At 44.4% G+C, this 23514-nt stretch overlaps 1 protein-coding gene across 1 annotated transcript in view; it reads left to right on the top strand.

Annotated features, from left to right (window-relative positions):
* Window positions 1-602: 602 nt before the first annotated feature.
* The window catches only part of sgcg (sarcoglycan, gamma), a 1081295-nt gene continuing 1058383 nt past the window's right edge, over window positions 603-23514 (top strand). Inside the window, exon 1 of the mRNA XM_041199459.1 lies at window positions 603-687. The gene's annotated coding sequence lies outside the window, so the exon portion shown is untranslated. The remainder of the gene's footprint in view (window positions 688-23514) is intronic.

Genomic DNA, 23514 nt, shown 5'->3' with positions numbered 1-23514 from the left:
GCCCCATTTTCATTTTCTCCAAATGGAAACTACTAACGAGTGAAAAAAGAGTTCTCCACATCCCTATTTAAAAGACATAATCAGTTGAAAACAATTATAATTGCTGCCCTAGGTAAATCCCACACTCTCAGATTCATCCTTTGGATTAAGCTCCCCTCAAAGCTAATCTGGCATTTAGAATTAATGATTTTGACATTGGAGAAACACTAAATTATCCGTGGATGACTTAGGCACACTCAAATATTCCAACACAGAGAAAATGCCAAAAATGTATACTATATAATTCAGCATCTGAAAAAGAATGGTTGGTTAATTTTTGGGCTGAATCTTCCATCAGAACTCAGGTTATCATTTAAAGTCCCACCTAAAGCATGAACCCATTTTAGTTAAAAACCCCAACAAACCTGTAGTATGTCTCTGGTTATTCTCTTGAACCATTCTAAAAACCTGAGAAGAACTGTTGTAAAAACTGCCCACGGGACTACTCATTGTACAGACAGAGATAATTGTTGGACAGATGTTTTGTACTGTTTATTTCTTTGATTCAAAGTGTTATTATGTTAAGTAAGTCATTCATTCATTTGTGTAGGATCGGAATACTGAGGACGCTTCTCTTCTTGCTGATTAAGGGAAAAGTAGAAAATGCACACCAGGTTGATAGATTCATTTTGAAGAAGATCAAAGAAGGTGAGTAGTCCCATCTTCTTCTTACCACTTTGAATAAATCAAATGTCTTCATTATGTCCATTATACTTGGCTGTCAACCCTAAAATGCTGATCTATTACTTAACTGATCACTGCCCTTCAATTTTTACATAGAGATACAAAGTTTCTCAGAGAGGATATTTGTTTCATTTTTGTGTTGTGTACATGTCTGTCCTCCCCCACCAAACTTTTTGTACTGTTGCAAATGAAGAACATCAGCACAAACCTTCAGACTATTAGAGTATTTTTATAAATGGAACGAGACTCCTGAAGGAAGTAGGTTCCACATTGATTTCCATTCAAGCAATGACACCCCAATTCACAGGGGATTTTCATCTTTTTAAGACTTCAATTTACAGTCCTAAAGTTTAGTACTTCATGAAAGATGACATGCCAAAGACTTGAAGAGCCAGCATTGATTATTTGGCTGAGCCTAGCAAGATATCACTGATTCCATCCCTCTTCTTGGCGACTGTCTGAGGTTGAACCAGACTCTTCGCAACTTTGGTGTTATATTTTACTCCCAACCACTTGTCAGTGCCGTCACCTAATTCCACCTCCGTAACATCACCAACTCTGTCCTTGCCTCAGTTCTTTCGCTGCTGAGAACCTCATCAATGCCTTTGTTATCTAGACTCAGCTATTCCAATGCCACTCTGGCTGTCTTCTACCCTACATAATTTTGAGCACCTTTGAAAGTTAGCTGCCCTACTCACCCATCACTCTTTGTGCTCACTAACCTACATTGGCTTCTGGTCTAGCAACATTTTAATTTTAAAATTCTTAGCCCTATTTTCAAATCCCCTTCATTGCCTCATCCATCTCTATCTCTGTAATCTCCTCCAACCCTACAACCCTCCAAAATTTCTGCACACCTCCAATTCTAGCCTTTTGCACACCCTGATTTTAATCACTCGATCACTGGTGACGGTGCCTTTAGCTTCCTGGACCCTATGCTTGCAAATTTCATTTCTAAGTCTTTCTATCTCTTTCTTCATTAAGACACTCCTTAAAATCTACCTCTTTGACAAAGCCTTTAGTCATCTCCCCTCATCTGTCTTTATGTGGTTTGGTGCCCTATTTTGTTTGATAACACTACTGTGAAGTGTCCTGGAATATTGTATGAATTAAAGGCACTGTATCAATGCAAGTCACTGTTTAAGAATGTATTCACACTAGAACTGCAGCATTGGTGCAAAGCAATGCAGTTATAGTTCAAATGCAGCCAAATCTGGAATCAGGGCCCTTTTCATATAGAATGAAATGGAATGACACTCCCTGAAAAAGGTGGATTCCAGTTCTATCATTATTTAAGTCATGATATATTTAATTTACACAGAATTTCCATCATTTTGAGGCCTCAAGTTGCAGAGCTAAAGGTTTGTACTTCATGAAAGACAGCATGCCAGACAATCATGAACCAGCGTTGCTTCTTTGGCTGCACTTGACAAGATGCCACTAACTATTTTTTGTGAATCTTGCTATACCTATGTGAGAATGATAATCAGAACTGACTTTTTCAGGGTCTGGGGCAGCATAAGTGCAGATCCCAAACTATAAGCTGATGTAAAGACATCTGCAGCTTTTGTATAACATAGAGCTTGACCCTGTGTACAGGTAGCAACAGTTACTGTAGCCCAAACTTAGTTGTGCCTCCTTGCAGGCCCATTGCAGCACTGAACTATAGGGCCAATCCCCATTGGAGAAACGGGCCCCGCCGCCATTTTACGTGGGCGGGGCCAATTAAGGTCCGCCCAGCGTGCGTCCGCCAGAAAGTGCTACGCGCTTCCTGTGCAGGCGGGGAGGGGATTCCCCAAAAGCGATAACGCGTTCTGTCGCACATGCGCATGAAAGAACACATATCTCCCTGAGGCTAAGTGCTACCTCAGGGAGATCGCTTACACTTTTAAAAACGCTAAAAATAGAAGAAAAAAAATCCTTAACATGTCCCCCTCATGTGACAATGCGATGGAACATGTTCATTAATTACACTAAAACTTTATTAAACTTTTTAAATCCCTACATGAAACCTCATCCCGCCGCTGGATGAAGTTTCATGTTTTTTCTATTTGCCGCCGAGGCTCCTGGCCTGCCCACCAACCTTAAGGTTGGACGGGGCAGGTCCTTTAATTGTTTCAATGACCCTGTCAATGGCCTCAATTGGCCATTGACAGGTTGACGGGCGCACAGCTGATTTGGCTGTACCCCCGCCTTCCTGAAGATTTAAATGGGGCAGGATGATGTCAGGGCCCCCGACATCATCTCGCGTCATTTTACGCGGTGGTGAGCAGGCCCCGCCCCCTGCTCACTGACGGGAAAACTCAGCCCATAGAAATAGTGTAGTGGAATGGTGGAGAACAATCCTCCTTGAAAGCATCTCATAGCGTCAGCTGCCATCATAAAGGAGGCCAAGTGCTAGACTGTGCTTTCATTTGCTTGCATCCTAAAGCCTACATCTCTGGGTCTCTTTCCCTTCATCTTGACCTCCACTTCTTAAATCCCTGTGTCTACTGCCTTAGGTTTGAAATACCTTTTAATGCTATTGTTTTGCATTTCATTGAGACACGTTTCCTCAGTGGTGGAATCCTTCACAATCTGAGTTTGCACATGGGGTTGTGTATAATTGAGCAATGAGGCGAGACCAGAAAATTGAGTTAGATTACCGTTTGAGATCCAGGCGGGTCTTAAAACAGCCCAAACAAATAATTTGACATTCAAAGATGAAAATTGCCACCCAAGGACCAATTTACAATGTTGATAAATTTGTGGTGTAAATGCATAGTAAATGATGGGATATTTTTTAAACCAGATCATGTCACATTTTGAATTTATGTGCAACTGAAATGTTTAATTTGCACATGCTCTTAAACTATAATGAATGCAACAATATTAACTTGCAGCACTTATTTTGATGAAACCATAGAAGAGTAAGTACTCTATCTTATTCAAAAGGACCTTGTACATATAATTATTGACAATGTGCTCAGGACAAAGTGAATGTTACTATTGCGGTAGGGTAGCTACCGCTTTTAGACTAGCTAATAAGGAAATGGACCTCCCAGGAGATTTCGTGATGAACTCCAGGGATTGAATTTCCCAGCCCATTGCCAATGGAATGGGAGACAGGAGGGCAGGCAGCACGGTGGGGGAAAGGGTCGGGAGGGAAGCCCAACATCTTCCCGCTGCCTTTCCATATTTCCAGCGGCAAGAATTGGCCAATGCAGCTGCTCACTGGGTGATCAATTGAGTCACTTAAGTGGCCAATTAAGGGCCATCTCCCAGCCCTGCTGGCATTTTGCTTGCATCGGGAGGCCCATCACCATGTGTGGGGACTGTCAGGTAAACACTGTGGCCTCTCAATGGGTTCTGGGGGAACTGGGGTTATGGTCCTCCTTATGGTTACTCCATGGACAACAGAGGGAACACTCTGCAGCAACGGCACTGCTGATGCACCACAACATCCCCCCCTCCCAACAAAACATACATCTCTCCGTGGGTGCCCTGCCACTTAGGCACCCTTCTCCTGGCCATGCATCCTCGGCAATGGCAACTGCCAGCTTTGATGCTGCTGAAGTTGCTGAGCTGTCAGCCCTCTTATTGGGCCAACAGCTCTTAGGGGTAAACTATTGTCCTCAGTTAGCCGCCAGCAAGATGTCGCCCAGGCTCCTGCAGCCCACCAGATTGGGGTCACTGCCTACTTTCAGCCCCAGAGGCAATTCAGTGCCAGAACATTAACAATTCATAAAAATAGTAATGTTTCATTGATTTGAGAAGAATAATCCTTTTTCAGGATTCCCGCAATGTGTATTGATAATCATATATTTTATTCACTTAAATTTTAGCCAACAATTATTTTTGAAAACATGGTCATCATTGAGTTTTGATAAGATCATGAATATGTTTATTGACGAGGATGATTATTCAGCCACTGCAGCATCCAATTGTTTTTTAAATGGCTCTTTAAATAATTCTGTGGTTCACACCTCATCCACCCAGTCTAACCAAGAATCTATCTGCATATTAATTACTCTTTGTATGATAAACTTCCTGATACCAACTCACGGATTGAACCTGTGCCCTCTCATCTTAGTCTCACAATCTGTAAAGTTTGGACTTATTGCAATTATTGACAATGTGCTCACGACAAAGTGAATTTTACTATCACAGTGGAGTAGCTACCGATAATATGCAATATGCCTTTTGCATATCTTTTATTAGCTGGTATACTTCTCTAAAATCACATCTCAGGTGCCTGCTTTCAACCTGCAAAGTTTCTCCAATCATTCCTCATAATGGAAACTGTTAACACAGACCTTTTGGTTGCTTGGTTCAGTATCCTGATTGCTTTTGAGATGCTGCTGTGCATTAGTTAGGAATGATCTCACAGAATTTCTTCAGGAGTTCCCAGGATTGACCACTGCAACTTTGCTGGAAAATAGTCAGAAGCCTATGTGTGGGTCTATTGGGAGTGTAGTTGATTATCCATTGAAATTGCAATCATTGATCATGAGGAACCCACAAAATTTATGGCACATGAGCATTTTGTTTACTAAGGCTGTCAGTTTCCTTTCAACTTTCGGCATACCAATCCAGCACTATTCAAGGAGCACAGTTTCCCTTCCTATATGCAGTGCATTTGTTATTTGTTAGTCAAGAATGAACTCAGAAGTAAGAAAAATTTAACTCTTGCTCGAAGTTTAGGCACAATCTACTTCACTTAATTCAAAGCCACTTAATTTGAATTATCTGCTAATATGAATCACTTTCAAGTAAAAACAAACTCTTTCTGGATGGTTTCATTTAAATCACTTTAATTCAAATTTATGATTGATAGACTTTTGCTACCCAAAGGTATGAAAGTATATAGGGCGAATAAGGCAGGTACATGGACAGATTTTACAGGTTGCTGTGCAGATACACACCCGACCCAGTCAGACGGGACAGTGAAATCGCACGGGATGACATTGAGTGAATGTTCCAATGTCATCCTGCGCTCGCACGATATTTCAGTTAGACGGCATGCACAAAAGCCAAAAGAGACCTTTTAAGGTCATTAAAGTTGTAATTGTCTCTGATTTTTTGTGATCCTTCCACCTCACGGTTGCGGACGGGCGGACTTTGCCTTTTTCATGAAATCTCATCCAAGGGCAGGATGAGGTTTCCATTATTAAATAGAAAAAAAATTAAAACCTATGGACAGCATTTTTATTGTGTATATGTTCAGGTGACTGATTGTGATGCGTGGACATTTTTTTCCTGATTTTAAAATCTTTATTTATTGGTTTTTAAGTCTTCAGTTCCCTGAGGCAGCTCTCTGCCTTCAGGGAGCTTTTATTCAGCGCCCGCCCATGCCCACACCTATGTCAGCACCCGCCCTCCTCCCACCCCCACCCCTACAACTCTGAGCATTTCAGTGTGTGTGTCACTCTGGCTGGCCATTAATTAGCCAACCAGCATGAAATCGTGGTTGGGGGTCGATCGCGGGTGGCGGTTCATTCCCCAGCCATTCCTGGACCTGCCAATCGCGCCCGCCCACCCATGGAGTTAGGCTGTAGATGAGGCATGACCTCATTGAATGGTGGAACAGGCTTGAGGGCTAAATGGCTTGCTACTTTTCCTATATTCCTATAAATAGCTTACACTGAAAGCATTTGGCACTACAGGAGTATTCACCTCTAATATGCTAACATACATTTAGCACATTTAACAATTAAATAATCATGGTATTCAGACTGGCCGCATTAACTCATTTATTACTCTTTAGCATATTAATGACATTGTTTCAACTGTGTAATTACACAGATAAAATGTAGTTACTGTGTAGTTAAATTCTCGTTAAAGTGTAGTTACATGCTGGTTTATGGCCTCTGAAAGCCATGTAAAAGCTCTTTAATAAAGCTTTGGCAAAACAAAACCTGATTAGCATATTATGTGATCAACTGACTTTCTGATGTTCTTAATCTTTAATGATGCTAAATGTTTTATTTTGTCATTTAGCAGCAATTCAAACTTACCTGATAACAGTTTAGCTAAATGAAAAAAGCTAATGAACCTCAAAATTATCCACATTTCCAAGAAGTGCGAGTTGGACGGTGCAGACTGAAGATGCAGGTTAAATTCTCATTTAGTGCTAGATGAAATAAAAAAAGAGATTGGGATTGTCATTTAAAAAAACATCAGCTTTTATTTAAATTGGCCCTGCCCCATTTATTTTATCATTTTTAGTTCCTGCCTCCCCCATTCCTGGCATGAACTATGTCCTGACCAAAAAGTTGGAAAAGTTGTTGCCTCAAATTTGCCAGTGTTGTTTATCAATGAGCTGACTGCTGGATATATACAGGATCAGTCAGTCATGAGATACCTTCAGTAAAATGCAGGAAACATACAGTGGCCTGAATGGCATCCATCAGGAGAAAGCATAGATCAATAGAGAGCTTTTATTAGAATGTATTGGTGTCAAAATTCCCCAGTGTTCCAGGGATTGCACCTGCTGCTCCCCACCCAACTGACCTTGTTGACTTTCTGAGGTCAGGTGAAAGTACCTAATCTCAATGAGAATGATGAAAAGCATGGTGCCAGCCCATCATTGGCAGTTTGCCTGTAGGGTTTCAGGGCCAATTTTTCTTCCTTGGGTAGAAACATTTGGTTTCTCCTTGGGTCGCTCCTACCAAACTAGCCAAAATCTGAGAATTCACCATGATGGAAATTGCTCTTGTGCATTCAAGTTGTACCATTTCGTGGCATAATGCATTGCTACATCAGCTTGCTGTGCCATTTCAACAACCTTTAAAGCTAATTCTAACCCCTTGCTGCCTGGAACTTTGCTGAGATAGTTCCATAGGTATCAGTAGCTTGCAGTAACTGTCTCAAGAAAACACTTTCAACACAGAAGTATATACCTCCACAATAATCTATACTTCAAACAATTATTCCTTTAAGATAATTATGCACTCATCATTTTTTTTTATATTTCCCTCTACTTAAGATAAGTTGGCACAGAGCAGATGTATCCTTTTTCAGTGTGCTTATTCCAGGGCACTCTTCATTCCGGTGATGAGGTTTGTTGGTAGTGTACTGTTTCTGATTGATCAGATATAGTTTGATTGTTTATAATATTTGTGACAGAGTTCTCTGATAATACAATGAAAAGTGTAACATCAAAAAGTCAAAGTAGAGCTGAGTTTGATTATGACAACTTTAAGCAGGAACATCTATGGAGAAACCAAGAACTGAATTGAACACATTTTCTGAAGTTGTTTCACTTCTTGAAAATCAATTTGTAGAACAATAATGTGTTGGAACTTTAAGACAGACCAATGAACTGGTGACCTGCTGCCTTTAGGGACTCAAAAAGAACTCACATCGATGTGTCTTAATTAGATAGCTACACTATGGTTATTGGTTTCTACTCACTTACTGGCAACTCTTGATTGGTTTGTTCTTGCTGATCAGCCATGCATGGTTTCTATCGCCTTGTCTGCTATAAATTCTAATGCTTTACAACAGTCCTATTAAACTTGTCAAGGTCCATTGCTGGACCCCATTAAACTTCAATCTAAGTCTTGGCTTTTCACCAGATCTGCTGCATCTGCATTCCATTTGGATTTTTGGGCTTCAAGATGTAGATTCACATTTCTCTGCTTTCCACTCCTGAATGTGTTGAACTCACGGCATTAGCAACCATATACTATCTCACCTCAGGGGTCATTCCTCTTGTGAACCTAGAGAGCGAATTGTGACATACTGTTAAATCATAAGGACCACCAGACAAAACAATATTCTACCTTAACCTAATATCGACATTGTGGGGGCTTACTGAATAGTTCTCAGGAGTAAGAATCCTGACTTTTTTCCTTTTCTGGTGTTGAAATGTCAAAATTTGTTAACAGCATTTGGCAAGAATTTATATTTAAAACGGCAGGCTAGATATTCATTTGTGCATCCTCTTTGTGGGTGCTGAAGGGTCCAGTGAGGTACATGGTACATGAATATTCAACCTATGCCACAAGAGCACCGTACTGGTTAGTGTCCTGTCCAGGGTGCCAACTGGATTCGGTATGTTCCCTGTCAGGTATGTAATGCAGAAGCTTGGTTCAGTTCCTTTACCAAAATTGATTCATGATTGACCACAACATGGACTTGCGTATTACAGTCATTTTTTTTCAGATGCACAACAGCCAAACTGTGATCTTTAAAGAAACCACTGGAGGCTGTCAGCAAAAACATAAATACTCACCTCAATTCAGAGACAGGAGGAGAAGGAGTTATAATTGTGCTGTTGCTGACTGCTGCTCTCCCTCATCCCCTCGCTACCCCCACAATTGTCTCCTTCTGGATTTAACTGCATTCTTGAGTTTGATAATCTCACTCCCCATCCCGCAACAGGCAAACTGCCTTTAAGGCGACAATGTGCCCCCAAAACTTACCAGTTCTAATGAGTCTGGTTGGCCAATTTCCCATAGATATTTCACTTTGATTATTTTGTTTGTTTTTTAAATTTATTTTGGTTTTAAGGTGGCCATGTACCTTGCTTTAATTCAACATTTTTATTTAATGAATTTCAGATAGTTGTCCAATTGCACTGCTAAGAAATTAGAGAATTACTTTCACATTACAGCACTGAGCACAGGCAGGGAAGCTACTATCTCTGAAGAAATAGACAACAGTCTTTCCCAAACAACATGGAGCCCAGATGTTTGTACATTTGTATCCGCTGAAGTTTTGAACTGATACTACCAAATGAATTTGATTAAAAATGCAATCTTAGCTTTTTATCCAGAAATCTGTCTAACTTCCATTTTCATTCTCATACTTATTTGTTGTCTAATCTGTTACATTCTGCCTTACACAGTTTGGGAGCAGAGAAGCATAACTGCTTATTTCTCAACTTATTAATAACTGGTGAAGTCATAAAGGCCTAAGAATTGGCACACACTTCTATTCCTCCATTTGGAAGCTGCTCAATTCCTCTCAATTTTTTTGGCTGTCTCACATCTTCCTCAGCAGCTAACGTTTCCCTTATAGCTTGGGCTAGAATCATCACAACTTCATGTACTTTCTGGCATTACATGTACCAAAATACAAGTAAGAACTAATTGAAATTCTATCGGTTTTCCCATCTGAACTGTTAACCTCTGCTACAACCTGAGGTAAAGTGACCATCTGGCCAAATTACAATAGAATTACACTTCAACTATGCATTTCGATGGTTTGGTGAGTAAGTGCATGTTTTGTGGGGGCACTTCTCTGACTGAACTCTATTGTTGGGGAGATATGCCCACCAGAAGGACATTTCGAAAACTTGGAGTTTGCTGTACATGATTTTCCAATAATTAATGGTTAGAAAATTACAAGCAAATATATGCCTGAATTTCTTTTACGTGCCTCTGTTTTGTGCAAAAGTGGCACTTTGGAGCTTGGGAGTTTACCTCGATGTCTTCAGCTAAAAATGCTTAGTTTGGTTCACCATTCTATTTTTTTGAATTAACTGCAAATTTCACCATCATCACTATAGCTCTCTACAGCATACCTCATTAATATTAAAATTAGAAGTTAAAATAGCAGTAGCAATTGAGTAAGTAGAAGATAGGAGAGTGCATATGGCGGAGGCAGAATTTCCAGCTCTCTGTTCGGCATGATGAGTTTTCTTAGTGTAACGGGGCTAAGACCTCACGCTCTATAGTTTTATTATTAAATATATATATCATCAATGTTAATTTCTAAAATGTTAAAACAGGACAATTGCCTATTAAAATGGCTGACGCCATGTCTGGCTGTAACCCTCAAATAAAAATTATTTGGCAGTATCGCAGAGACTCATCTCATTATCTCTGAAGAGACACAAACAATCCCTGTGGACTGCAGAAATCAAATTCAAAGGGAATTATACAAAGGCCATCTGCATTTCATAAGCCAGGCCTGGCCAACTGGAGCTGGGTCATCTGTTAGGGCAAGAGGCTCTGCAACCTCCCTTTAAGACTTAATGGTTGGAACATTAACAATCTCAGGAACCCAGACAAAGCCAAAGTGGAGAGTTAGGAGTCATGTGACATGCCTCCCACTAATTGGTGGAACCTCTAATATTGCCTTGTGGAGCTGCAAAGGTCAGTCTGCTATCAGTCCATTTACCAAGCAGCAGCACAGAAAAGGGGCCCTGTCCAGCTTTGAATGGCTGGCCCTATCTACACTGTTTCTACTGGAACTTCTGTACCATCACTTACAAGACTGATTCATCCCCACATGCCTATCTCATCGTGAAAGTCATCTCTACTTGAAAAGTGAATTCTGGACTCTGGATGCATGTGAAACAATAATTCTTTTCACTGTGGTCTTTCCCCTGTAAACCTTTCTTTCTCTATCCCTCTTTACAGTATGAAGGCACAGGGTGCTAACTAGTGACCCACCCCTCCCGCATTTTGAGTGTGTGCAAATAAACCAGCTCTTGGAGTTCACCCCATCTCAAGTTTGCTGTGGTTTATTAATAAAAATTGGATCACACCAAACCGGGGGGGTTGGGAAATACGCCACCGCTTATAAAGGAAAAAATCAAAATCAAAACCCCCTTCTGTTTATGGATGGGTGGTGAGAGGAGAAATCAGGGCTGTTTAAATTAAAGCCCCTCCTGTCAATAATATTGGGTTCTATGGTAAGGCAACCTGAGACAACCCTTTACATTAATTGGAAAGTAAAGCAATGAGTTTATCCTTTAGCTTTCTAGCAAAAGTCCTTGTAAACGTGTCAATTAATGGAACAGCACCATTGTTAAAGCAAATTCACAGAGCAAGTTCCTATGGGAGGTAAGGAGCAGTGATTAGTTGCAATAGGAAATAAATGAATTTGGGATTGATTTTGTGACGTGAGGAAGGAGAAAGGTGAAGAAAGGTAGGCCGGTACAGCTCCTGCTTGAAGAAGGTGCTTAATTATTTCTGGGCAGAAAACTGGACTTGGGGGAATATTGACATGGACCTGAATTTTTGTAAAGATGAAGAAGGTCTACATTTTATCCAAAATGACACCAGAGGTCCTATTCCAGAAGCCTTACTGCCAAACTGGCACCTGCCATTTTTGCAGGGATGGGGTGAGGGGTGGTGGTATGGGAGCAGGTTGTAGTTTGCACATCCATAGTTCACAGAGGCTGCTGCACATCCCATCAAGAGAAAGTCTAAACTTAGCGGGGTTCTTTAGAGATGTAGGGCACCCTTTTGAAGAGGTTGGGTACCCTTTTGGATAGGTCCAGGGACATCTTTGAGAGGGATAAAGTGCCCTTTGGGAGAGGTAAAGTGCCCTTTTGAAAAGGTCATTCAAGGAGCAGAAGAAGATGGAGCCCAACAGTAATGGCACACTGGAGGAACGCTATGGCATGCTGAGTGGATTCCCATGCACATGGCTCTGCGGCGAAGCAGCCAGAAGTTGGAAAGTCACCGTTGATGTTTGCAATGGATAATCATTGAGGGAATGGGACGGAAGGTCTAGGATCAACTGGAAGAGGAAGACTTGTCAGGGGGTTGAGGTTGGGAGGAGGGGAATGAAGGTGTCGGAGGGTGAGGTTGGGAGGGGGGAGTGAAAGTGTCGGGGGTGAGGTTGAGAAGGGGGAATTAAGGTGTTGGGGGGGTGAGTTTGGGAGGGGGGAATGAAGGTGTTGGGGGTGAGGTTGGAAGGAGGGGAATGAAGGTGTTGGAGGGGACAAGGTTGGGAGGAGAGGAATAAAGGTGTTGGCAGCTGAGATTGTGGGGAGGAATGAAGGTGCCTGGGGGGTGAGGTTGGGAGGGGGAGGGAGCATTGGGGAGGAGGGGCTAAAGGGCGAGAAAATGACAACTGGGGAGGTAGGTGTAAGGCAGGGTGGAAGGTGTAGGGGAAGGAGGTCAGAGGGGGGAAGGAATGCGGAGTGGGGAGGGAGTCCGGGGAGGAAGGCGTGTGGGGGGGGTGGGGGGGGGTGGTGGGGGGAGTGGGTGGAGTAAGGGTGGAGGAAGGAGTGTGGGGCAGGGGTTGGGGAGAGTCTGGGTGGAGCAAGGAGTGCAAGAGGGGAGAGAGTCCTTGGGGAGGAAAGAGCGTGGAGAGGGGAGGGAGTTAGGGTGGAGGAAGAAGTAAGGGTGGAGGAAGGAGTTGGGAATAAGGAAGGAGTAAAACTGGAGGAAGAAATGAAGGTGTCTGAGGGAGTCAGGAAGGGGGAAAGAGTAGGTCTGGAGGAAGATGTGAGGCTGGAGGAAGATGTAAGGCTGGAGCAAGGAGTCAGGAGGGGGTAAGGACTAAGGATGGTGAATGAAATAAGGTGTCTGAGGGTGTCAGGAAGCGGGAGGGGCTAATTGGGGGGCAGTCTGGTGGGGGTGGCAGGACTGATGGGGGGAAGGGGTTCTGACGGGAAAGGGGTTCCAGGGTAAAGGGGTTCGGGGGGTTTCTGGGGGGAAGAGGTCCAGAGGAGGAAGGGGTACCGGGGCGAATGGGGTCTGGAAGGGGAGGGTGGGAGGAAGACTTTCTCAGGGTTGGGGGGGTGGCGATGTCCAAGTGAATGAGCAAGGGAGGGGATTGATGGGTCCATGACTGCTTGGGGAGTGAACTAAGGGTGGGCGTGGTATGAGGGAATGGTGAGAATGACTGAGGGCAGAGTGACGCGGTAGGGTAGAAGGCTGAGGGTTCGACAGTAGCATAGAAGGGATGGTGAGGTTGGCTGGTGGGGCTCCAGAGGCAGACACGGCCCCTGGGGGTGGGAAGCAGGAGGTCGGGGAGGTGAACGTCGAAGGGTGGGTAAGATTTTCAGGAAGGAAGGAAACGCATACATTCACCTGGATATCCCTGAAGAAAAAAGGTTGTGGCTGGTAGGTCACGGGTGGGGGGCCGGTGAGGGTGGAAGGTGATGCCTGGGGCATCAACTGCAATGGGGGAAAGGGAATGGGTGACTGAGGGAGGGGAAAAGACAGAGAAGCTGATGACAAAGCGATTCCAGACTATGCTGTTCAAACTGAAAGTGAAACGAGTCGTGCTGGGTGAGATCAGGTGCTGCATGGGAGTAAGATCATTGGGTAGATGGAGATGCAGCTCAGCTCAGATGGAGAACTGAAAGTGAAAACCAGCAGGCAGCATTCAAAAGTTCAGGATATTGAGATGATTCTGATACGGGCAGGATCTGCGTGTGTGGGAGAGTGCTTGCACAAGAATCTGGAAGGCTCTGCCACACACAACTTCTCCCTCCAGAATCACTCATGGACTGGCTGCTCCCTCTGCGGTGACAGAGGACGAGGTTGAGGGGGTCACAGACAAATGGGACTCGGAGGGAGAGGACAGCCTCTGGGATTCCTGAGTGGATAACCCAGGGGTGTCTAGCTGTCGCTCCTCCTCCCTTTGGGTGCCCGGGGGTCCCGGCCTAACTCCTTGAGGGGAAGGAGCACCTGCAGAAATGCCGAGGTGCCCTATTTCCCTCTCGTGTCGCCACTGCAGGAACTCACCCATGGCTACTGCGATGGAGTGCAGGTCTGAACGCATCTCTGTGTTCTGCTGGACCAGGTTCTCCATGCTGTCTGCCATCGTCCCCATGAAGACCTCCATACACACACATGTGGGCACCACTTCACCAGAGAGCAGGTGGATGCATCCCTCCGATTCACATGCCACTCTGTTGAGGGCTTCCACACCGTCTACTGACTCTCCAGGATGAGTTGGAAGACCAAATCCAGAGGTTCGTCATCTGACTCGGACCTCACAGATGCCTGATCTCCAGCAGTTTTCCAGCTGCTGGTCAGCCTGAATAAACTGTCTCCTCCTGCTGCGGATACGTGTCTGTGTGGTGACCACGAGATTGTGAACCCGCATCTGCTCTAGGTCCAGGTCCCACTGAGGCGTGTGTCTCTGCGCTGGTGGAGGGTGTGGGTAAGCACTGTGATGGGTCTTTCAGGCTGCTTATTTCCAGCTTTTCAATGGAGGAGGTGTCCTCTTGGCTGGAGGTGAGGACCTGGGTGGAGCTGAGGGACTGGCTGGCTAAGGGTGTCAATCACTTGACAGAGCTCCCTGTGAACCAAAATAGAGATGCTTAGTGCATGGCAGCAGAGTCAAAAGCAGGAGAGAGAGCACTCACAGTTGCATTGAGAGAGGGGTGATGGGGTGCAGGATCCTCACATGGGTGTTCACCACTGACCTCACCATTGCCACAGGCAAGGTCCATGTCCTCAGCAGTCAGCATGATGGCAATCTTCTCAAAGTGAGGGGCCTAATGTGGGCCACTCCACCCCCAGTTTTGGAAATCTCCCTGCTGCTGTGAGCCAGCTTCTCCTGCATGAAAACAGATGGATAGTGTGTGAGCAGGACACATGGTACTGTGCGGAATGTTTGTGTGATGAGTGGAGCCATGGACGGGATGAGGACGCTAGCTCGAGAGGATATGAGCCTGATGGAGATGTGAGGGTGTGTGTGAGAGTTAGTGGTGTTGTCCCTTGAGGTGTGAGATCCCTGTGGATATGTGATGGGTTTGTGAGTGTGTGAGTTGAGAATGATCAGAAGAATGAGTTACCTTGGCAAAATGGATGAGACCATTCATCCTGTAGCGGCATTGGGTGACTGTCCTCTTTTGCAGGGCATTCGCGCTGACCACGGCTGCCACCGCCTCCCATGCTGGATTGGTGATGCCGCTGCCCATCCTGTGGCCAGAGCGGGGATAGAGGACATTATGGTGGGCCTCCACGGTGTTCAAAAGGCACTCGAGGGATGCCTTTCTAAGCCTGGGGGCAGCAGTCCTTTTTTGCCATCCTGTCTTCCTGCAGCATTCGTGGGCTGGAAGCCCTGAGAGGCCTGTGTGCAGCTGGACTTTAAATATGGCGCCCGGCGTGATGAAGCGGCGAGGTGATGATATGGCGAGGACGAATGAGAGCTTGCCTGCCATGGAAATGACGTGTTTCCTGGATTTACGTGAAACAATAATTCTAATTTTTTCTGTGTTCTTTGCCCTATACCTCTTTTTTTCCATCCTCCCACTTTTATTGTGTGAATGTATCGGGAACTATGTGTGAACCCCCTTCCTGCATTTTTTTGAGTGTGTCTAATATCAACTAACCCTCTGATTTTACCCTATCTCAACTTTGCATTGCGTTTATTAATAGAGGATTGGGTCACTCCAAAAACTGAAGTGTTGAGGAAAATACGCCACCACTTACAAAGGGGGAAATCAAAAACACTTTTCTGTTGACGGACAGGTGGTGGGAGGAGAAGTCAGGGCTGTTTTAAATTAAATGTCTTCCTGCCTGTAACAGAAATTGGGGGCTCGTCCAGGAAAACCCCAGTTTGAATTTGACCAGAGTCCAAGTTGAGAGACAAGCCAAATTTGATGTAAACGTGCCAATCAGAAGCTAAGAGGAAAACTTGGTTACTGGAACAAACTTTGAAACACAAGAAACTTACTATGGAAAATTCCTTTTCCCCTAACACTAAGAAAGTGGCAGTGTTTGATGCCCAGATGTTTGTTCAGCAAGGGAAGTTAAATGGTAAAATTTTGGCGGCCCTTAGGGCAGAACAATTGAAAGCTGTAGCTAGGGAGGTACAGTTAAAATTGCCCAGCAAAATCAGAAGGAATGAGCTGATCCAGTTGTTGGTAGAATGTTTGGATCACACGTTACCAGCACAGCAGTTAGATGAAGAGTTGAAGAGCTCAATCATGGCTCCGAATCCCAGGCCCTAGCCAATTTTGAGCTGGAAAAACTTAAATTGCTGCTAGAATTTCAGGGGAGGGAAAGAGCGAGAAAAAGAGAGAGAGAGAGAGAGCAAAGGAACAGGAAAGGCAAAGTGAATTCCACCTCTGAAAATTGGAAATGGAGCTAGCAGCTCCAAAGGAGAGAAAGGCCAGACCACTGGAAGCAGCAAGGGAAAATCTCTCTCTACCCAGTAGCCCCTTATCCCCCTAACCGGGAACCACTCTCTGAGGCCCTCAAGTATGCAAGATTCCTTCCCAAATTTGAAGAGAGTGATGTGGAGTCATTTTTACCACCTTCGAGAAAATACCGGGACAGCTAAAATGGCTGTCAGAAATCTGGACATTTTTGATTCAAGAGTAGCTGTCAGGGAGACCCCAAGAAGTCTGCTCCATGCTGTCTCCCAATGTGTCCCTGAATTATGATCAAACCAAGGCGGCCATCCTAAGTGCCTACAAGTTAGTACCGGAGGCATATCGCCAACAATCCTGGAATGCTCATAAGAAGCCCAAGCAAACCTTTGTCGAGTTTGGACGGCTGAAGCAAATAGCATTCAACAGATGGGTAAGATCCCTAAAAATCCCACGCACCTACCTATGATGGGTTGCTAGAGCCAGTACTGTTGGAGGAATTTAAAAATTTCCCACCTTCCAAACTGCGAATATGCCTAGGGGAGCAGAGAATCCTCACAGCCAGGGGTGCAGCAGACAGCTATGACCTTGTCCATAGGCCTGTAAACTCAGACCCTTTCCAAACTGCACTCATGAGTATTGGAAAGAGAAACAGGGTGACATAGATAGGAAAGGGCCCCACCCAGAAAAGGGAACACAAAAGAGGATGCGAGAAGTCCCAGTACAGCCCGAAAGAACTCCCCCAGGCCGGTGCATTCTCATTGCAACAAAATAAGCTGGATTGTGTGGGAAGCCAGTTGGCCTAGTAGGGCTTCACATGGGTAGTCCCCTGAAGAATACCCCAATGGGTAGTGCTGCAGAGCAGGAAGGGCCGCTCACTACAGAAACCTACCCTTTAGAGGGCATGGCGCTATGTGTGTCTGAGCCAGGCAAACTCCCAGAGAGCTTCTGGAGTTTTTTCCTTTCAGGGACAGTAGCCCCCTACCTGTCCCAAAATGTGTGCAAGTCCATGGTACTACTCTGGGACGCAGGGGCCACCCAGTCCTTAATGTTGGAGGAAACCATAAACCTACCCACAACCACGCCCATCCCCTGCGCCCCCACCCCCACCCACCCCCCCACCCCACCCCGAGTCCTCCCTGAAAGCCAATGATCAGTGGAGTGGGAAGGGGATCTGTGTTTACACCCCTCCACAAGGTCCACCTAGAGTGTAGCCTTGTTTCAGGTCTTGTTGCAGCAGGAATTGCGCCTAAACTACAAGTACCAGGAATAGATTTTCCTCTTGGGAACGATTAGGCTGGCAACAAGACACTAGCCAGCTAAGGAAAAGAGGCTAATATCAAGCAGCAGAAAACGGCAGAAGGGCAGAAAGCCAGGGAAGGTCCCGGGGCCCAGAAGCATGGAATGGCACCCAGAGACCTCAAGTAAGAGCGGCTCAAAGGTAGCAAAGCCGAAGCCAGGACAGTAAAATTAAAAGAGGTCCAGAGAAGGCCCCTAGAATCTGAAATAAATTCCCCGAGTATCCCAGAGTTAAATAGGGACCAGAGAAATCCTAGAGCAGGGAAAAAGATATTGAGGGAGATGCCCCATGCAGCCAGAGAGCCTAAAAGAAGGCAGATTATTAAGCCAGAAAAAGAAAAGGGTAAGGACTTGCCTGAAGTATGGCTAACAGAAACGCTTATTTCCAACATTAAATAGGGACAAAGGGAGCTCCCAAACCAATGAGCAGATAGGAAGTGAGATGCCACCCAGTCGATAAGGCAGAAGAGTTCCAAGGGACATGGAACAAGTTAGGAGAGTGCCCTTCCAAAGCCAAAGGCCCCAGCTAGGAAGTCATTGATTGGTCTGGCTGGTTACTTTTATGGCAAATTTAAATATGGACCAGAATAAGTTCCCAAATGTGCTCAGAAAGAGTGAGGATGATGGCTCGCTTAGTTGAAAAGCTACCAGGAGGTACAGCAAGAGCTGACCATCCACCAGAGGGCAGTAGTGTCCCAAAAGACATGATACCTGCTGCCCAACTGACCACCAGAGGGACCCCAACCAGATTGAACCCCAGGCTCACCTGCCACAATGCAGAAACGGAAGTTAACCACCCTTTTTAAAATGATCCATGATACCCCGCCAGGCTATTGCACTGTAGCCATATTCAGTATGGATGCAGGAGAGGACCCTGCCAGAAGGCTATCTTCCTCTCATCCAGACTCAAAAAGGCTGGCCCAAGTTCAGTGGCCAACTGCTCACCTGTTGCTGTGCCAAACTAAAGCATCTAGCGCCAGAAACTAGAACTCTCCAGTTGCGCCATCACCCAAGCTGGGCCCTGAACCAGAATCCCCTAAAGAGGCCAAGGTTCCTTTAAAACACCCCGCTCTCCTGACCTACAGCATAACCCTAGTCTCTGAGTCCAAACGCCTGAACTAGGCTAGACAAGAGCAGCTCAGCCCTATGATCTCAGGGCCAGCAGCCAATGAGAGGGATGTCCAGCATTCCCCTATGGAATTCCCAGAGCACATCACTCACCCCCTGAGTGCTAACCACCCTGTAAAACTCCTAGACCCTTTTCAGGATACTTAATCATGAGGTTGGAATGCCTGACACCCAACAAAGTGAAGGCAGAATTCTAGCACCGAATAGACATCCCTATTTTCTATTTCTAATTCTCCCTAGTCACCTAACCTTCCCAAATCCCAGGACTGGATAATGTCCTTGTGGATGCCCTGTCCCAGGATTAAACTACAAAATGAAAATGCAGCAGGGAACTGCCATTTCCCCTGCTGGCTGTGTGGCTCATGTGCCACCATGAATGAGAGAATGCCTGTATATTTTTTCACTCCCTATTTTTCCTTTCCTGAGACCACATAATGTAAAGAACCTTTTTTTTTTATTTTCCTTGGATTGTGGCTTTAGAATTGAACTGTGGCTTTAAAAACACTACCATGGCTGCAGTTGAAAGACATATTCACTGGAACAGGATGAGAAATGTCTACAATGTTGTTATCCTGGAACATCGGGTGCCAGAAGGGAACAGGATGGTGCCAGAAAGGAGTTCTGGACTAGGGGGAACTGCCTGATGATAGCATTTAATTGGCTCCTGACCAGGTGACTAGGGTTTTGTGTCATAATAGTACAGGGAGAACAGCTCCTAGCCTGCAAAGAGGGAAGACCTGAAAACTCTCTCTCCTGTGTTTGTAAGATTCCAGCAATTCTGCCATAATAGCTAGCTGGAAATCCCTCACATCTCTGTAACCTGCTTTCTCTGAAAACCCCTGTCAAGTAGAAAAGTGGAAAAATCATTAGTAGAGACATTGAAAAGCCAGTTTTTCAACCAGTGAACCACGGATTGAAAGTACTGGGAGACCATTTTGTGTCATTAACAACAAATTGCAAGGAATTTGGGAAGACATCAATCAAAATCAATCCATCTAATCCTGTATTCCAGATTGGAGCTATTGAACTGTTTTATCTCACCCTTAAAATCCATGTTTTGTATGTGTGTGTGTGTGTATAGAGGTTTAAAAAGATATAGAGTTTAAGTTATTAAGTTAGAAGTTAACAGTTCATATTTCTTTCTTTTGCCACTAGTTAAAGCCGGCTTGTTCAATAAACAATTATTTATTTATTAAGTTTACAAACCTGGTGCTCATATTCTGTTAACCTAAATTAAACAATTAGGCAGAATTGGGGCAATCTGGTGGTTTGGTCAAACTTTTCACATTTGTCACAGCTCAGGGAACAGTGAGGCTCGATATTACAGCGCACTATCTCCAGTGAGTCATGACAATTTAAAAAATGAAATAAAACTCCTTTTTTTCCCAAAGGCTTTATACTGATTGAAGCCTGACTAGCTATGGTTCACACAAAAGGAATTTCTTCAGGAACAGCAAGGATCTTGTTATCTCTAGAGAAGCGCTAATGCCACCAGTGAGTGCAGAAATCAAACTCCAGGGAATCACAGAATTTTACCAGCACAGAAGGAGGCAACTTGGCCCATTGTTTCTGTACCGGCTCTCCAAATGAGCATTATGATCCAGTGCCATTGCCCTGCCTTTTCCCTGTACCTTGCACATTGTTTTTATTCAAATAATCATCTAATGCCCTCTTGAATGCCTCGATTGAACCTCCCTCCACCACACTTCCAGGCAGTGCATTCCAGACCCGAAACACTCATTGTGTGAAAAAGTTTTTTCTCACATCACATTTGCTTCTTTTGCAAATCACTTTAAATCTGTGCCCTCTCGTTCTTTGTTCTTTTATGAGCAGGAACAGCTTCTCCCTATCTACTCTATCCAGCCCCCTCATGATTTTGAACATCTCTTTCAAATCTCCTCTTACCCTTCTTCTCTCCAAGGAGAATAGTCCCAACCTCTCCAATCTATCCTCATAGCTGAAGTTTCTACTTCCTGGAAACCATTCTTGTAAGCCTCTTCTGCACTCTCTCCAATGTGTTCACATCCTTCCTATAATGTGGCACCCAGAACTGTACACACTACTCCAGCTAAGGTCTAACTAGTGTCTTATATAACTCAGCATAACCTCTTTGCTCTTGTATTCTATGCCCCTATTAATAAAGTTTGGGACACTATATGCTTTATTAACTGCTCTCTCCACCTCTCCTGCAACGTTCAATGATCTCTGCATATATACACCCGGGTCTTTCTGCTCCTGCACCCCCTTCAAAATTTCAGCCCTTTTTTATATTGTTGGTCCATGTTCTTTCTACCAAAATGCATCACCTCACACTTCTCTGCATTGAACTTCATCTTCCACCTGTCTGCCCACTCCAACAACTTGTCTATGTCCTCTTGAAGTTCCACACTGTCCTCCTCACAGTTCACAACACCCCCAAGTTTCGTATCATCCCTTCAGTTCTTGGAGTGATCCAATCCTCATGCACAAAGACCCTTTACAATTCTAAGGCAAAGCTCTGGCCAATAGGTGTGATATGTGAGTGAGGACAAAGGGGCCCTGAAACTGCTGAAACTTTATTAACGGATCAACATTAACCATCTCAGGAGTCCAGACCAGGAATGTACATCCTTTGTTCAAACTAAGGAGAAGTAGTGGGAGTTATGTCATGTGAATTATTAATAGAGGATTGGATCACTCCAAGAACTGAAATGTTGGGGAAAATACGCCACCACTTATAGAGGGGGAAATCAAAAGTCAAAGACACCTTTCTGTTTACGAACAGGTGGCGAGAGGAGAAATCAGTGCTGTTTTAAATTAAATGCCTTACTGCCTGTAACACTCTCAACACTACTCTGCTTTCAGGATAGGGCAGTGCAAGACAGTAGGGAAGAAAGGAGAAAGCTTGAATGAAAAGGAAGCCAACTGTTACAGATCAGTGAATCAATTTGAATTGGCCATTCTCAACATCCTGAAGCAAAGTTGGATGCCACCCTGAAGCTTAGGGCTAATCCTGTCATTTTTCTCTTTCTGGACTCACTTGCATATTTTCCAGCACACCACCATGACACACTATTAAATATGTAAGCTCTGTTTGAAGATGTGTCTTGCAGCCAGCATTCCAACATACATTCATTCACATTTTCTGTGGAAAAACTCCAAGAATCAGTAGTGCCCATGAATCCAAAATCACACAGTATCATTAACTCCTTATGTAGTGGGTACAAATGCAGGTATATTCACACAAGTATAGTTGGTTTTGGAAGGGTCACCAGATAATATATGAAGGAAGAGTGAACAACTGATAGTGGCAGAGGAAGAGAAGGAACCCAATAAGTTGAGCTTCAGTTTGTACCCTTCCTCAGCTATAGCATATGCGGAATTATATCACTGACCCTGCATCTGAAAGCAGGATGATGCTTCCAAAGCAACATATTATTGCCATCTTGACAGAGTATACTTGACATCCTGCTGGTATAATGACAATGGTGGGAAAGTCAACAAGCTCCATGTGTACAGTCGTGCATGGCTGCTTAACAGAACTGCACTCCACCATGGAACATATGGAACCGAGAGGCATCTGGAAACCTACATCAGAGTTTAAGCCCCTGGGTTATAGGGAACCATGCCTTGTATCCTACAGGTAGACTCCCAAGGTGAAGGTGATGAAGCTGTTTGCCTTGGTGAAGAATGTTTCACTAAGTTACTGGATGTATCTGTGCACTGTGAATTGACAGATGATGTTCATCTTTCCTATGCTCCCTTGGAATTAGCCTGAGGCACAAAGATTCAAGACTCTGCATGGTAACCTAATGCCACTGATAATGTTGTCCCTGTATGCCCCGGTGATTTTGTGTGCAGGTCAAATTTAAGCAGATGGCATGGACCTATGCCTTCCTCCTGAAATAAAGCCCATGAGCACAGCTTCTCTCAGGTCCATAGAGATTCCTTCTTTAAGGGCAGGTAAGCGTAACCCTCCTTTCTTGCAATCAAAAAATAAATTCTGCCTGAAGATTCAACTGTCACAAACCCAAGTTAAAAAAACATTTTTATATATGCTGCAAACAAGTTTCTGTCCTTTTAAATACTGACATCATGCCAATCCACAACCATACACTGCATTTCAACAATGACTACAATTCAAACCTACTCCATTAGGCATGAATGGTTTGGAGTTGTCTCGAGGTTGTGAAAGGACATTATATAAATGATTTCCTGACCTTGGTCGACCTGCCCACATGACTTCACCAGCCATTGGCATCCTAAATATGCTGCTGTATTTTCTAAAAATGAAACAGATGTTATCCAATCGTCTCTCAGTGTGAGTGGGTCCTACATTAAAAGATGGAGTAAGATTGTTTCATACTAACTGGTTAAGACCACTGAACCCTTTAGTTCAAAGCTATTGGCCAGGGTTTTTAGGATTTCCTTTCCCATCACCCGAGGAGGCGGAAGTGAACACATCTCGCTGATGCTAGCTTTTTTTTTGCATTCATTTACAGAATGTGAGCATCACTGGCTGGGCCAGCATTTAGTGCCCATCCCCAAATGTCCTTGGAAAGGTGGTAGTGAACTTCCTTCTTCAACAACTGCAGTCCCTGTGG

This window comes from Carcharodon carcharias, chromosome 11 (genome assembly GCF_017639515.1).
Source record: "Carcharodon carcharias isolate sCarCar2 chromosome 11, sCarCar2.pri, whole genome shotgun sequence".
Classification (NCBI taxonomy): Eukaryota; Metazoa; Chordata; class Chondrichthyes; order Lamniformes; family Lamnidae; genus Carcharodon; species Carcharodon carcharias.
Note: the sequence above shows the minus strand (reverse complement) of the source record. Positions and strands in the feature narration are given on the sequence as shown.